At 40.6% G+C, this 14298-nt stretch overlaps 1 protein-coding gene across 3 annotated transcripts in view; it reads left to right on the forward strand.

Moving 5' to 3' along the window:
* pknox2 (pbx/knotted 1 homeobox 2) overlaps window positions 1-14298 on the forward strand; it is a 103623-nt gene that overhangs the window by 7591 nt on the left and 81734 nt on the right. For 2 of the 3 annotated variants that reach the window (XM_040012389.1, XM_040012410.1), the window contains exon 1: window positions 5159-11674. The exons of the other annotated variant lie outside the window; for it this stretch is intronic. The gene's annotated coding sequence lies outside the window, so the exon portion shown is untranslated. Of the gene's footprint in view, window positions 1-5158; window positions 11675-14298 lie in introns of those variants that run through there. 3 annotated transcript variants of the gene reach the window in all.

Consider the following 14298-nt stretch of genomic DNA (forward strand, 5'->3'; position numbering starts at 1 on the left):
TGGGAAATGTGTAGATGTAAAAACCTGTCTCACTTTAAAAAAAGACCAAGTATTTGTTTTTTAACTCACCCTCACTTAGCCTCAATTCTGATGCATTGGGATAACTCTTTAGCGTTCAGCTTTCAACATGGAAAACAATAAAAACCTACAAAAGTCCGTGTTAGGTGGGGCGATGGATGACATAATTACACACCCTCTAAAGAGAAGAAAACAGCCAGACAGGAGTTCTCCTGGGAAACTCTTCTGTTCTCCTGGTTTTGCACTTTTGTTTTTAACTCCACATTCTTTCTTTTTCTGTTTGGTTGGGTTTAGGCACCAAAATAGCTTTTTCGGTTATAGAAGGAAAGACCACAGTTTGAATAAAAGTACATAGTTTTACAATGCTAAACACACATTGCATACTGCATTAAGCACTTCCTTGATTACCACTGTCCAGTGACAATGACAAAACATGAGTTTTCAGCTCATAAGAGTAATCTCCTTTCCATGATAAAATATTCATTTTGGTGGTTATGTTTTGGAGAAAAACATGCAGATTAGAAAGATCGGGTTTTTGCGAACTTATCAAAGAGTCCAAGAATAACTTGGAAAGGACAAGTCTATTTATTAATGTGGAAACCTGCATCTTTCCTAATCTGAACCAGAGCTTTTGGGAACTAAACCCCACCACACTTGGGAACCAATATGATAGATCTAGTGTCAAATTGTCCTTTACACACCCCAAGCATTTACAACAGCCTTATTCTAAAATTACATATTGAAAACATGTTGGTGAACTTATTCCTGGCAGTATATTGAAACTGATGTCTAAGAGGTGATCAATGATTTAGTGAACTCAACCAAGAACAGTCTATTCATACTCCTGTTGAACTTTAACTTAAGGCAGCAGTTAAAACTGGCTTTATGGTCCATACGTCTTTCTTGTTTTATTTGGACCTGTTTTTAGAGAGCTGGAGTAATCTTCTTTTTCACTGCAAGCTTGTAATAACATGGATTAATGCCCCTAAAAAATATCCATCAAAAAAATCCATGAAAATGTTTTCCAAACATCAGCTGTTCATATGAAATGCATGATATGCAGTAGCTTCCGTCTTAGCCGTATCCATCGTCCTTGCTCTCTCCTTTCCTCACTTCATTGCATTTAGAACATTATGACTTTGCTGAGTGTGTAAGGAAACATGAGCACCACTGACATTAACCTCCAGTTTAAAGTGACAGAGCACACAGAGAGCCAGTCCCTTTGTTCAGACCTGTGTGTAGTTGAAACAGGGCGGGATCGACACTGATGGAAATGGAAATTGAGCTGATTTGAAAAACCTGTCGAAATTGATGCAGTATTGTTTTTAAAAGCTGTCTTCTGGATGGTTCTGGACTCGTGTTTGGCCTGAAGCTTGGACTCTGCAAATAATTATGAGTCAGCTACAGGAGTCCACAGGAGACTTGGTCCGGGACATGGTTGACGGTTGATGAGTGTGACCATGACGTGTGCACTTCTGAGTCACTTTCAGTTGGGTTTTAGTTTGAGGTCAGAGACAATAGTCCTCCTTTACATTGCACAAATTTTGCAATTAGCACCTGTTTTAAAATTTCTCTTTTGCCCCCATTTAATTATCGTTCCCGTATCTCCTTATTTTGGCCTGCAGCAGTGACTCAGTCAAGTTTGGTTCTCATTTAAAGACATTACGAGCAACCGTAAAACATTTCTTTCTCTGTCTGTGTGAGCATGCCGACACATTAATCCACATTCAGCACCGTTTCCAGGCTGCCACATTCCGTTACATAAAAGTTTAATTCATAAGAAGATTTGAGCCAAAACAGTCACAGAGAAACAAAATTACTGCTGAGTCTCTGTTTCCTGTGATTTGTGGTGGCAGGCACATAATTTGTCAAAGAAAGCTGCGCTGTGTTAAGTGTGTTTGTACAGTGGTGCGGGCTAACCGCATGCCAGCTCTGATTTTAGAAGTGGTAATATTTAATGACTCTACAACACCCGTCTGATTTGTGAGTACTTGACTCTGAGCACCACTCCTTCCTTTTGGTGTCCTTTCTGATTTGCTACTGCCGATGAAAACCAAGACATTTAGTTGCTTTGCCTTTCAAGTCTTAATGTAAACATGTCAGATTTATGGAGTTTGCTGGGGGGGTGAGCGTGTGCAATTATAACAGAAACATCACTGTAAGTGGATATATCAGCAGCTGAAGCAAATTCTGGTCTACTGCAGTTTTACTTTTTCATTTTGGTCAATGAAATGCCTGCTAAAAAATAAGACTTTAAATCACGAAAATATCCCTTAAACATTATCTGGGAGTGTAGACATGATTTCACATGTTAAATCCAGTACTAAGTAGAAAAAAAGAAAAACAGACCGAACCCCCTTTTTCTCTACCGAGACTTCTTTCCACTACAAAGAATAATTACTTTTCCCAACTCCCGTGCCATAATTGGTTACTACTCTTTTATCTTATCTATGTGCGCATAATTATCACAGTCATCATATTAGATTATTTCATGCATAATAAATGAACTCAAACTGTGTGGGTAATTAGCATGTTAGGATATGTGCCACGATAAGAGGTTCGCTCTCTCAAAGAGGCTATTGTTCAAGACATTCCTGAAAAGTGAGAAATGCAGAAAGAACTGAAATATTGGAAGATCACTCTATAAAGTGTCTATTTATTTTCTCTGTGTGTGTTTGCACTCACATCTCGGGTACATTTCTCATAAGAAGTAATGTTATCTTGGACTCCAGGTTTCACACAGAGTAGTTAATATGCGTAAGATGCAAAAAGACATGGCAGGAAAATGGAGACTACTGTAAATGCTTGACTTTGGCAGCAGTCTGCTGTATAGATCTTGTTCAGTCCAAAGGACAGATGTGCAGCACTTCAGTCAAGCTTTCAGTAAGTAGGTTATAGTGTGCTGTTAATATAATAGGCATTTAATATTTCTTAAACTTCTTGACATTTTCAGAATATTTGTAGGTTGTCTTCAAACAAGCTTCCATTATAATACAACATTACTTATCCTGCCTTTTACAAATAAATGAAAGTCAGTCAAAGGCTAACTAAAAAATAACATTGTGATACAGCTGTTAGTCATGAACAACAGCAACTCTTTCAATTGAAATAAGTAAACCTGCTGCTAGATGCATCCTAGTTTAATGCTGCCTGCTTGGAAACAGTTCAGCTATTATTTAATGAGGGGAGCCAATCAGGACGGCAGTTTGAATTGCCTATAAAGACACTGGGATTTGTGAAAATGCAATAGCTACAAATTTTACTACTCAATTAAAGTCCAATTTTCAAAAAGTGTTATTAAAATGCAGTGCCTGTCATTTAAATAAACAGAGAAAAAAACGTGAACTTAAAATACAGGTGATGTCACTACTCTGCAGAGAAACCATCATCGAGCCTAAATTTAGACTGTTTCGTTTACGGTATTAAAATAGTTTTATGTATTTAAATGCAGGAAACATGCAGCTACATTAATTCAAAAAGTTTAATGTGTCAGTATGTGCTCATAAATCAGTATTTCAAGGCTGAAAGTGACATTGTGGATACTTTCAGGTACATACTTTGTCCTGCAATATTTTTGGCACTGACACCTGTCACTGATAAGTGCCTAAAAACTGCAATACACCGTAATAAGGAGTTATATTTTGCCATAGCAAAAATAAAAAGCCATATCCATATTGTGCCCAGTGGCTTTATTTGACCCCTCCCCCGATAACAAAAATCCCAAAAAAAGAAGAAAGGCAAACAAACAAAATCCTGAAAGTTTCAGAGTTTGTACAATTAAAATCAGCGTGTCTTCTGCTATCAGATATAATTAACTCTGTAATAAAATGTTGTGTGTGCATGTGTCGGGCTGTGGGTGTGGGTGGTGCAACATGCAATGTTTCCAATACCTAGCTGAGAAAAAGTTTCCCACCTATTTTCCACGTAGACATTCATAAAACCCACACTATTATACATTATTATATTTCTAAATGAAAATAACATTAGAATCTGACAAACTCCACTGAGATCAATCCAGACAGAGAAGTTTTCAGCCTAAGAGGTGAAAAAGCACCTCAGAGGAGTTCATAGGAAAGAGCACTTTAATTACCAGCGACTAAAAAAAAATTGAGTAAAAGAATGAAAAATGACACATAGTCACGCACCCACACAGCTCTCCCACGCACTATGTGACTTCATAAAGGTTCATCTCCAAAGAGTGATGATGGTTTTGTGCTAAAAGTGAGTTATAAACAGCTGTGGAACCGGCGTCGTCTGGAGACGGTACAGAGTCAAGTGTGTTTCTGTATGTCTGGGCTCGAGTCTGGGAGAAGAAAGACAGCTATCCAGATCCCCATCCCCCTGGCTGCTCTCATCTGGTCAAGGTCTCCATACCGCTCTGCTGTATCTATGCCTGGATCCCTGCTGGCACTGCCTTGGCCTTGCTGTAATGTTAGTGTGGTGTAAATGGGAATTTGAAATCTGATAGTGCTGATTGTGGATGAAATTTGTTTTTTTAGTTTAAAGAGCTTTTCAGAGGGGATAAGTAATTTGGACAGCCTCACTGAAATCATCAGTGTTTCATTAGTGCTCTGTGCTCACACCTAAAGATTACTGTATGTGACATTGTTTTTAAATGTGATTAGTACCACACATCTGAACTTTAACACTGGTCTTGTACCAGGACTGTAAGGGGATTCTCCAAATGGTTCAAATGGAGACCGTGTCTCAGTCTTTATCTTTTTAGAACAAGTTCAGCAACAACAGTCTCATAGACTCATAAGGCTCCTGTTAAGTGATTTATCATTTGGATTTGGTGGCACAGAAGTTTTTAAAAATGTCTCTCTGGCCTGGTTGGGGAAGCATTAAGTAGCCAGAGCAAGTCCTGTAGTTTATCCAAGATGTATGAAAACCCAACCATTCTGGTTGGTAGCAATAGCTGAGTTAATGCCTCCAATGGCAGGGATAGCTCAGTAGGTAGAGTGGCGGCCCCATGATCGGAAGGTCGGGGGTTCGATTCCCCTGAACAGCTACCCTGAGGTACCCCTGAGCAAGGTACCGTCCCCACACACTGCTCCCCGGGCGCCCAATGGCTGCCCACTGCTTCACTGAGTGAATGGGTTAAATGCAGAGAGGGATTTTCCCCACGGGGACCAATAAAGTACACCTTCTTCTTCTTCAATAATGAGCCTTTAGCTCTAAGAACTGAAGCCTGCAGTATGCCTCTTTCAACCCGCCATTATGTCTAAAACAATAATTGCACAGATTCAGACCACACCACTGCTAATCCAATTGGCCTCATTATGGAAGACTTTTTTTCTAGATTGCAATGTTTCCTCTGAAAAAAACTTCTTGTTAGGAAAAAGCCTTTTAGATATGTTTTTCTGCAATAGGTCAATCATTTCTGTTCCATGTTATTACCTGTTATATAGTAACAACAAAAACAGTCTTACCAAGATGTTCCTTATGTTGTAAGGGACAGACCCTACAGTGATACAGAGAAAACTACCAAAATTTAGACAAGCCCTTATGAGCAAGAACTTAGTGACTGTGGAAAGGGAAAAAAACTTCCCTTTTTTAAACAGGAAGAAACCTTCAACAGCACCAGGCTCAGAGAGGGGCAGCCATCTGCTGCAACTGGTTGGGAATTAGGACAGGGGACACGACAAAAGACATACTAGAGACAGAGATTACTAATAATGAATGATTAAATAAAGTATAAAAACGCAGTGAAAACAAACAAGTGAAGAAGAAACACGCATGGGAAGCCTCTGGCAGCCTAGGGTTACCTGATCCAGCCCTAACTATAGGCTTTTTCAACAAGGAAGGTTTTAAGGCTAATCTTAAAAGTAGCAAGGGTGTCTGTCTCCCAAATCCAAACTGGGAGCTGTTTTGACAGAATAGGGGCCTAAAAACTGAAAGCTCTGCCTCCCATTCTACCTTTGTAAATAAATATCCTAGGAGCCGTAGACAAGCCAGCAGTCTAAGCGTGAAGTGCTTTATTGGAGTGATATGGTACTGTAAGGTCCTTAACATAAGACGGTTGCTGATTATTCAATACCTTGTATGGGAGGAGTAGGAGCTGAAATTTGATTCTGAAATGAACAGGGAAGAGAACCCAGTATTAGAGAAAAATGCTCCCTCTTAAAGCATTTGGATCAACTGAAGGTTTTCCGTCAGAGAACTCATGTTGGAAATGATATATTCACCAAAGGATAGAATTTGGAATATTTAAAATTCTTTCATGCTGCAAAATTCATCTTCAAGTTTACTCACTCCTCATTCCCATTTGGAAATTGACAGCTAAGGTTGCTTTGCAATATCATCTTGAAGTCTATTTATGCCCACTGTTAAGGCACAGGAAGCCTCTGCAGAATGATAGATGTCGCCACTTAGACAATACTGCCATATAAGTGATGTTATAGGAAGAGAAAAACTCAAAACTGTAAGCAAAGACTTTGCCAAGTGTTTTTTTTGTTGTTGTTGTTGCAAAGTCTTGTGGCGCAACACGCCAGGTTACAAAAGTCAAGAGCTACACAACTGGGCAAGGTGACATGATGTGACATCAAAACTGGCATGTGACACCTGGGACACTGGGCTTGCATACAAACAGAATAAAATCATGTGGGTCTCCTAGATCCTGGATCTCCTGCTAGCTGATGACGACAAGACTGCAGTCTTTGTTCACAAACAACACAAAAACTTGTTGTGAGTTGCTTTTTACAGATTTTGCCAAACTAAGTTCAGTGCCTGGCTGCCAGTCTCTTATAGATCTAGTGGTAACCTAGATAAGTCTTCTTATCTAGCTTGAATATGAAAAATATCAAACTTTTCTGTTAGAACATTTGTAACACATCCATCCATCCATCCTTACCTATATTTGGCACTCCACCCTTTTTCTGCTGAGAACCATGGACTCAGACTTGAAGGTGCTAATTTTCATTTCTGTTACTTCACTCTCAGCTGTAAACCATTTCAGTGTGAGGCCACAGTCTAATAAATTCAGCAGAACCACATCATCCACAAAAAGCAAAGACGTGATCCTGCAGCCACCAAGGTGGAAGCCTTAAACCACTTGGCATTAATAAAAATTGTAAATAGAATCAGTGACAGAGGGCAGCCCTGGTGAAGTCCGGCATCTACTGGGAATGAATCTGACTTATTGCTGGAAATGTGGACCTGGAACACGTGATTTTAGCTGTGGTTGCTTTCGTTCTTGTTTTTTTCCCATTTGTTCAGAGCAAAGTTGACCAATGGGCCACTCTCAAAAAGAGACGCGTGGTTAAGCTTCTCAGAAAGGATTGGCTGCAGCATAGTGTCAGTTGGACTGTGAAGGTGAGACCCACCATGACAGGAGATGAGGGATGACTTACACCTGCCTTCTTGATGCCCTCTTCAAAACAGGCCTGCTTATCTTTCCAGGATATGAGAGTGTGTTTGTACAAGCTAGGGCTGGGAAATTGAGAAAGCGGTTTACTGTTTTGAGGTTTTCTTATAAGTCTTTTGTGTGAATCTCTCAATCTCAGTGAAGCGGCATGCTACTGTTCTTCTTCTCCCCCGTGGTCAGTGGTATTTATAAACCATCACCAGCCGACATTTACAGACAGAGAAGCACCTTCAAGACACTATTTTCTTGTACTGGGAAAAGGACAGAAAGTACTTTGTATTTAACTACCTGGATATGGAGCTGGATTGTGGTGGTGGCGAAGGGGGGGTTAAGTGGTGCATCTCTAATGTGTGGAAAAACATTGTGGAGGCTGCAGAGAGAACCAGGGTGTCAGTAAATTCTGCAGCCTCAGTCCACAGGAATGTCATGAATTATTATTAGGAGCTGTGCACTCTGAACAAACAACTGAAGCAGACATTCAGTGTGCCAGTGAAAGAGTTAACTTTCTTCCTTTGGACTCTCACCAGGAGGGAAGAGTCAGAAAGAAAAAAAGAAAGGTTAGTTTGCTTCAGACACTGATGGGGAATTCCTCTCTGTCTGTTCTGCCTTTGCCGCCTCTGCCAAGTCCATTGTGCTTCTGCCTTCCCGAGCTGTTTCATGCTCAGACAATGAAAGAGTGTTTAAATTTGCAGCAAAAAAAAGTGTTACCTTTATTCCTACTATGGCCTCATTATTTATATAATGGGCAGACACTGGCTGTTTAAATTCAGAGAGAATGAGTCTGCTTTAACCGAAGCTTTCTTTGTGCTTCCTTCATCCATCTTCTTTAATGTACATATGGGAAGCACTTTTTTCTGTCTGAGAGACATTGAAAGATTATGTGCAAAATTTACTACTGCTATACAGCACCAGGCTGAGGAGATTATCAACATTCTTCACTACATTTATGACTTTGTCATCAGCGTGTACTGTAGTGTATAAATTTCATTCTACCACATGACTCTGACATTTTATACAAGATGGACATTAAAATAACAGATCATGTCTTCATGCTTTATATCATTTATGTGCAAGATGTGAAAATCTGTAATCTGTAAGTCATTTTATGATGTATTATTAGCAACACATTTAAAAGTACCTTTTAATATTTTAGTTCTATTTTGTGCCATCAAAACAGCCCTAAGGCATGGGCCTGGGACCTCTGTGCATGCCCTGTAGTGTCTGGAACTGTGATGCTGGCAGGGGATCCTGTGGGCATGTTCCAGCAAACCTCTTGATCAAATGTGCTTGTTGAGAAGCTGGGTGAAAGTATTGAGCACTTGTATTGGTCCAATACACCCAATAACATGCATTTTGATGCTGTGTAAGGGCAACTGCCATCGGGCAGTATCCAAGTTGCCCCGGATGCATCCAATGGAGTGTGAATGTTAGAAAGTGCTTACACGTAAATAAGTGTTGTATGAATGTGTGTGTCACTGGTTGAGATTATAGTAAGAAAGTGCTTTGAATGCTCACCTGACTAGAAAGGTACTACACGAGCACCTTTCTAGTCCCTAACATAGGTTTAAGCAGTAAAACCTACCTTTATATGTTTGGGAAAGGATATGAGTAACAGCAACCAAAGGTTTTCAAGCAGAACACTGATTGTAGTTTCATAAAAAGATAATCAGAAATCAGTGATGTTCGTACTGCAGTTGATCACTTCATCTGACAATGAATGTACCCATATAAAATAATGTAAATTGTGGTCACTGGCTGTTTAATCCATTGAGTCTTCCCATTCAGTGCTTTGTACTTACCACAGAACACAGCAGTTCCATTGATTTATCACAGAGGCTGTGATTCATTTCACTGACTTACATGTACATCAGTTAGGAGTTTTCAAAATATATATTTTTCAAAATATATCTAAACTTGTGCAGTCACATTATAGAGATACCTCTGCAGGATATTGCATAATATGAGCCAAGACAACTTCTTTTAACTGGCCTGCTGTCTGTCTGGATTGTTTGATTCATTTTTGTGAGAATCAAGGCAGGATTCCACCTGGGAAATGCCTCTTGTGTCTCCTCTCTGTGTGTTAGATCTGACAGTCTGACAGCTGGAATGAAGTGCAAACACATCCTTTATGTTTTCAGTGTGTTTTTACCTGTGTGTTTGCCTCAAAAGATAATGCATGTAAATCTTGATATACATTTTGCATAACAGATGCACTTTGGTGCCTTGGGATATAAACTTTTTTGGGCAAGTTTTGAATCGGACATAAATGTATTCTCAAGTAAAAATATTTATCCCAGTACATGGAGGCAAGGCCAAGTAATTAAAAAAAATAAAAACATTTTTGCCTTCCTTTTGACGTCTCGTACATAAGCAAAGAGTAAAGATATAGTCAGTTTCATTATATTCTCAACTAGACAAGCAGATGTGTGACGTAGGTCGAGAGAACAGTGGTATAAACTTTTGATACCTATAATGACAGTTGATAAGGGGCATTTTACTAGTATCGTTTCTTAAAGGCAAGTTTCTCAAATTAAATACAGAAATTAATATTATGTTTTTCAGGGCAGTCACTTTTATCATATTCATCTTGTGATGAAGCAGTTTTATTCTGAAGTTGTCTGGTCTCTTCAGAGATGACTAGCACCAATCCATAGGGCACGACAGCTCAGTGAATAGTTTGGTGATAAGAAGAATTAAAAATGATGCCCCTTTTATAAAAACACCTTTAAATGAAGCACCAGCAGCACACCCTCAGCAACTTTGTCAACTACGTGCTCCTGTGCAGTTTGTCAAATGTTTAATTACTTCTCAGCTTCCTTTAGCATCAGTGGTACTTTAATAAAACTTGTAGCTTTGGACTCCCAGATAGCTAACCCCAGTTAGCTGTACCCCTGCTACTCCACTAACCTGTTCATGTTTCAAATTGAATTTACCCTCTCATGAGACACCTGCCAAGCTAAAAACTCTAGTCTGTGAAACATAACACTAGAGACTTGAGCAGCCATAGTTGATTCTGTTCCTGGGGTCATAGTAGCCCCCCTTGAAGGAAATATAAAACTGCCAACTAAGAATAAATTAGATTTTGCAAGACTGGAATTCACTTTAGCAGTAAAGCAACTGTTTGCATTAATTTTGAAATTACTTAAGTCACTCAAATTATTACTGATTAATACTGAAACTGACAAAGTGTGTAATTTTGATTTAAAAAATACCAGACTTTGCTCCTCTCCATTCAGAACAGTAGTGACATGCTTAGCTGCATGTTTTTCTTAAACCACTGGCTGTCATGTTCAAAAAATTTATGTGGTCTTTTTTAGGAGAAATGGCATCAATTCCACTTTACATGGAGCAGCTCTCTTTTCTAGTAATCTCGTCAAATTATTGAGCCCCCAAAGTGTGATTATTCAGAGTTGGGCACACAAAGCAGAGTTACACACATATATACTATGAGTCTTCTAAAAAAGAAAGCTCCAGATCAAAGTCCTTGGTATAACTCACAAATGGACACCTTAAAGCAGATAACCTTTAGCTGAAGAGGAGGAGATAGTGTTTCACTAATTTAGAAAACCTTTGTCTGGCTTGGAAAAATAGTTTTGTGCTCTATAAAAAAGCCTTCTGTAAAACTGGGACATCTTCCAATTCATCACTGATAGAAGAAAAAAGAATAATCCCAGGTTTCTTTTCAGTACTGTAGCCAGATTAACAAATATGGAGGACCACAAGAGCCATGCGCATGGAAATAAAGAATTCTGTGTTTAAATAATGAATTGTAGAATAAATTCTGCATTTGTAAATTCATTTTTGAATTCCAATTTAGTAAACTGATTTTTAAAATGCTTTTTAAAAACTTCATTTCAAAACCCTTTTTCGAATTGCACTTTAATAAAGTGATTTTCACAATGCTTTTTAAAATGGCGATTCCACTCCTCATTTCAAAATCCATTTCCCTTTCCTGTTCGCTCAGGGATTAACTTTTGGATTAGCTGTTGGATTAACAACTTCATTTTAAAAATCCTGCGGCTATTCAAATTAGCCACACCGTGGGATGTAATGAGTGAAAATGTGATGTCCACATATGTGGACGCCAGGCCCTAGGAGGTTAACGGGTGGAATGGAAATTGCGATGGACCCAACCACATAGTTCACTTTACACACTTTTATTTCCCGGTTGTTGGCTCTTTTTCAGCTGCCATTCACACACAACACAACAACAACAACAACAACAACAACCCAGTCAGGACCCAGTTCATCATTCTAAGCCGGTGAGACGTGATCGCTGATGCCTCTCAGGTGTGTCTGCCTCCCCCGCAGCGGTGCCACAGCCCATGCCCTGCCACAACAGGTTACATACCACAGGCTTTTAAGATGGTGGTATTAAACTATTACTTAAAAAGCCTTTACTTTACCCTCCTGTCTTAGCGATTTATAGACCAATCTCCAACCTTCCTGTTATTTCAGAAATTCCTAAAAGACTAGTTGTAAAAAAGCTAACTGACCATCTGCAGAGGAATAGCTTATTTGAATAATTTCAGTCAAGTTTCAGAGCTCATTATCAAAACAGACAGCTGCTAATGACAGTCTTATGGTTTCTGACAGTGGATCTCTGTGCATTTCACGTTAAACCTCACCTAAGTGCAGTGATTTGATATTGTTAACCATAATATTTAATTACAAAGCAGAACACCATATTAAAGGAATTATGGTTTGAATCATATCTATGTAAAAGAATATCCATCGGGAAACTAGCGGATGATACCGTGGAGACAAAGACTATCATAACGTTTCCCAACCAGAAGCCGTGGGTGGATAAAACCATCCGCGACGCTCTGAGATCCCGCACCGCTGCCTACAACACGGGACTCACGACGGGGGACATGGACCCGTACAAAGCCGCGTCATATAACGTGCGGAGGGCGGTGAAAGAGGCGAAGCAGCGCTACGGGAGGAAACTAGAGTCACAACTCCAACAGAGTGACTCTAGGAGCCTGTGGCGGGGACTAAGGACAATAACGGACTATAAAGCACCAACAACCAGTATGACGAACGCGGCTGTGACTCTGGCAGACGAGCTGAACACTTTCTATGCTCGCTTCGAGGCTGCAGCTAAGGACTCCAACAATGCTAGTGCTAGCGGCGCTAACGGCTGCAGACAGGAAGATACTGCCAGCACCGGAAACGTGCTCGTCATCTCCGAGCATGAAGTAAGGAGAGCCTTCAAGAGAGTGAACACCAGGAAAGCAGCAGGACCAGACGGCATCCCAGGTCGTATCCTAAGAGACTGCGCATACCAGCTAGCTCCTGTGTTCACTGAGATATTCAACATCTCTTTATCTCAGTCGGTGATCCCCATATGCTTCAAAGACTCCATCATTGTTCCTGTCCCGAAGAAACCCCACCCTGCTTCTCTCAATGACTATCGCCCTGTAGCCCTCACCTCAGTAGTGATGAAGTGCTTTGAACGCCTGGTCAGAGACTTCATCATTTCTTCACTACCAGACACACTGGACCCACTACAGTTCGCTTACCGTCCAAATCGTTCCACAGATGATGCCATCTCTCATCTCCTCCACACATCACTCACTCACTTGGACACTAGAAGGGGGAATTATGTTAAAATGCTCTTCATAGACTACAGCTCTGCATTTAATACCATAATTCCCTCCACACTCACCACCAAGCTGGAGCATCTGGGACTCAGCTCATCTATGTGTCAGTGGATCTCCAACTTCCTAACTGGCAGACCACAGGCAGTAAGGATGGGCGGACATGTCTCAGCCTCCACCACTCTCAGCACTGGAGCCCCCCAGGGGTGTGTTCTGAGCCCCCTGCTGTACTCTTTGTACACATATGACTGTGTGGCCACTACCAGCTCCACCACCATCATCAAGTTTGCTGACGACACCGTCGTGGTGGGCCTGATCTCTGATAACAACGAGACGGCCTACCTGAAGGAGATTAGGAATCTGGAGAACTGGTGCCAGAGGAACAACCTCCTTCTAAACGTCAGTAAGACAAAGGAGCTGATAGTGGACTTCAGCACTAAGCAGGAGAGGAACTACCAGACCCCTGTCATCAACGAGTGCCCAGTGGAGAGAGTGGACAGCTTCAAATACCTCGGAGTTCACATCACGCAGGACCTGTCATGGTCCTGTCACATCAACACCGTGGTGAAAAAGGCCCGTCAGCGTCTCTACCACCTCAGACGCTTGAGAGACTTCCAACTGCCCTCCAAGGTGCTCAGGAACTTTTACTCGTGCACCATAGAGAGCATCCTGACGGGAAACATCTTAACCTGGTTCGGAAACAGCACCATGCAGGACAGACGAGCTCTACAGAGGGTTGTGCGATCAGCTGAGCGCACCATCCGCTCCGAGCTCCCTGACCTGCACTCAATCTACAGCAGGCGGTGCTGGACCAAGGCCAGGAAGATCGTGAAGGACCTCAGCCATCCCAACAACAGACTGTTCTCTCTGTTGAGGTCAGGAAAGCGATTCCGCTCCCTGAAGACCAACACAGAGAGACTGAGGAGGAGCTTCTTCCCGCAGGCGATACTGTCTCTCAATCACACCACCACACAGTACTGACCCACACATACAGTTCTTACACACACACTGGACATTCTGGACATTGTTTTCACTTCATCACTTAAATCACTTTAAGCATATTTGCACTGCACAAGACATAATGTGGATTGCACAACACTGGTCACTACATTCTTCATTTCCAGTTAATATTTGTACAGCTGCTGTTATTGTGTATATATTTATTTATATTTCTTCATACATTCTTATATAGTTCTGTATTGTGTATTTTGTTGTACAGTTATTTTATTTTCAACTTTAATTTATATATTTTATCTTATTCTTTCTCAGTTAAATTTACCCTTCATTCTAATTTGTGTTGTACAGTTATTT

Source organism: Simochromis diagramma, unplaced genomic scaffold (assembly GCF_900408965.1).
Source record: "Simochromis diagramma unplaced genomic scaffold, fSimDia1.1 OVJJ01000123.1, whole genome shotgun sequence".
In the NCBI taxonomy this organism is placed as follows: Eukaryota; Metazoa; Chordata; class Actinopteri; order Cichliformes; family Cichlidae; genus Simochromis; species Simochromis diagramma.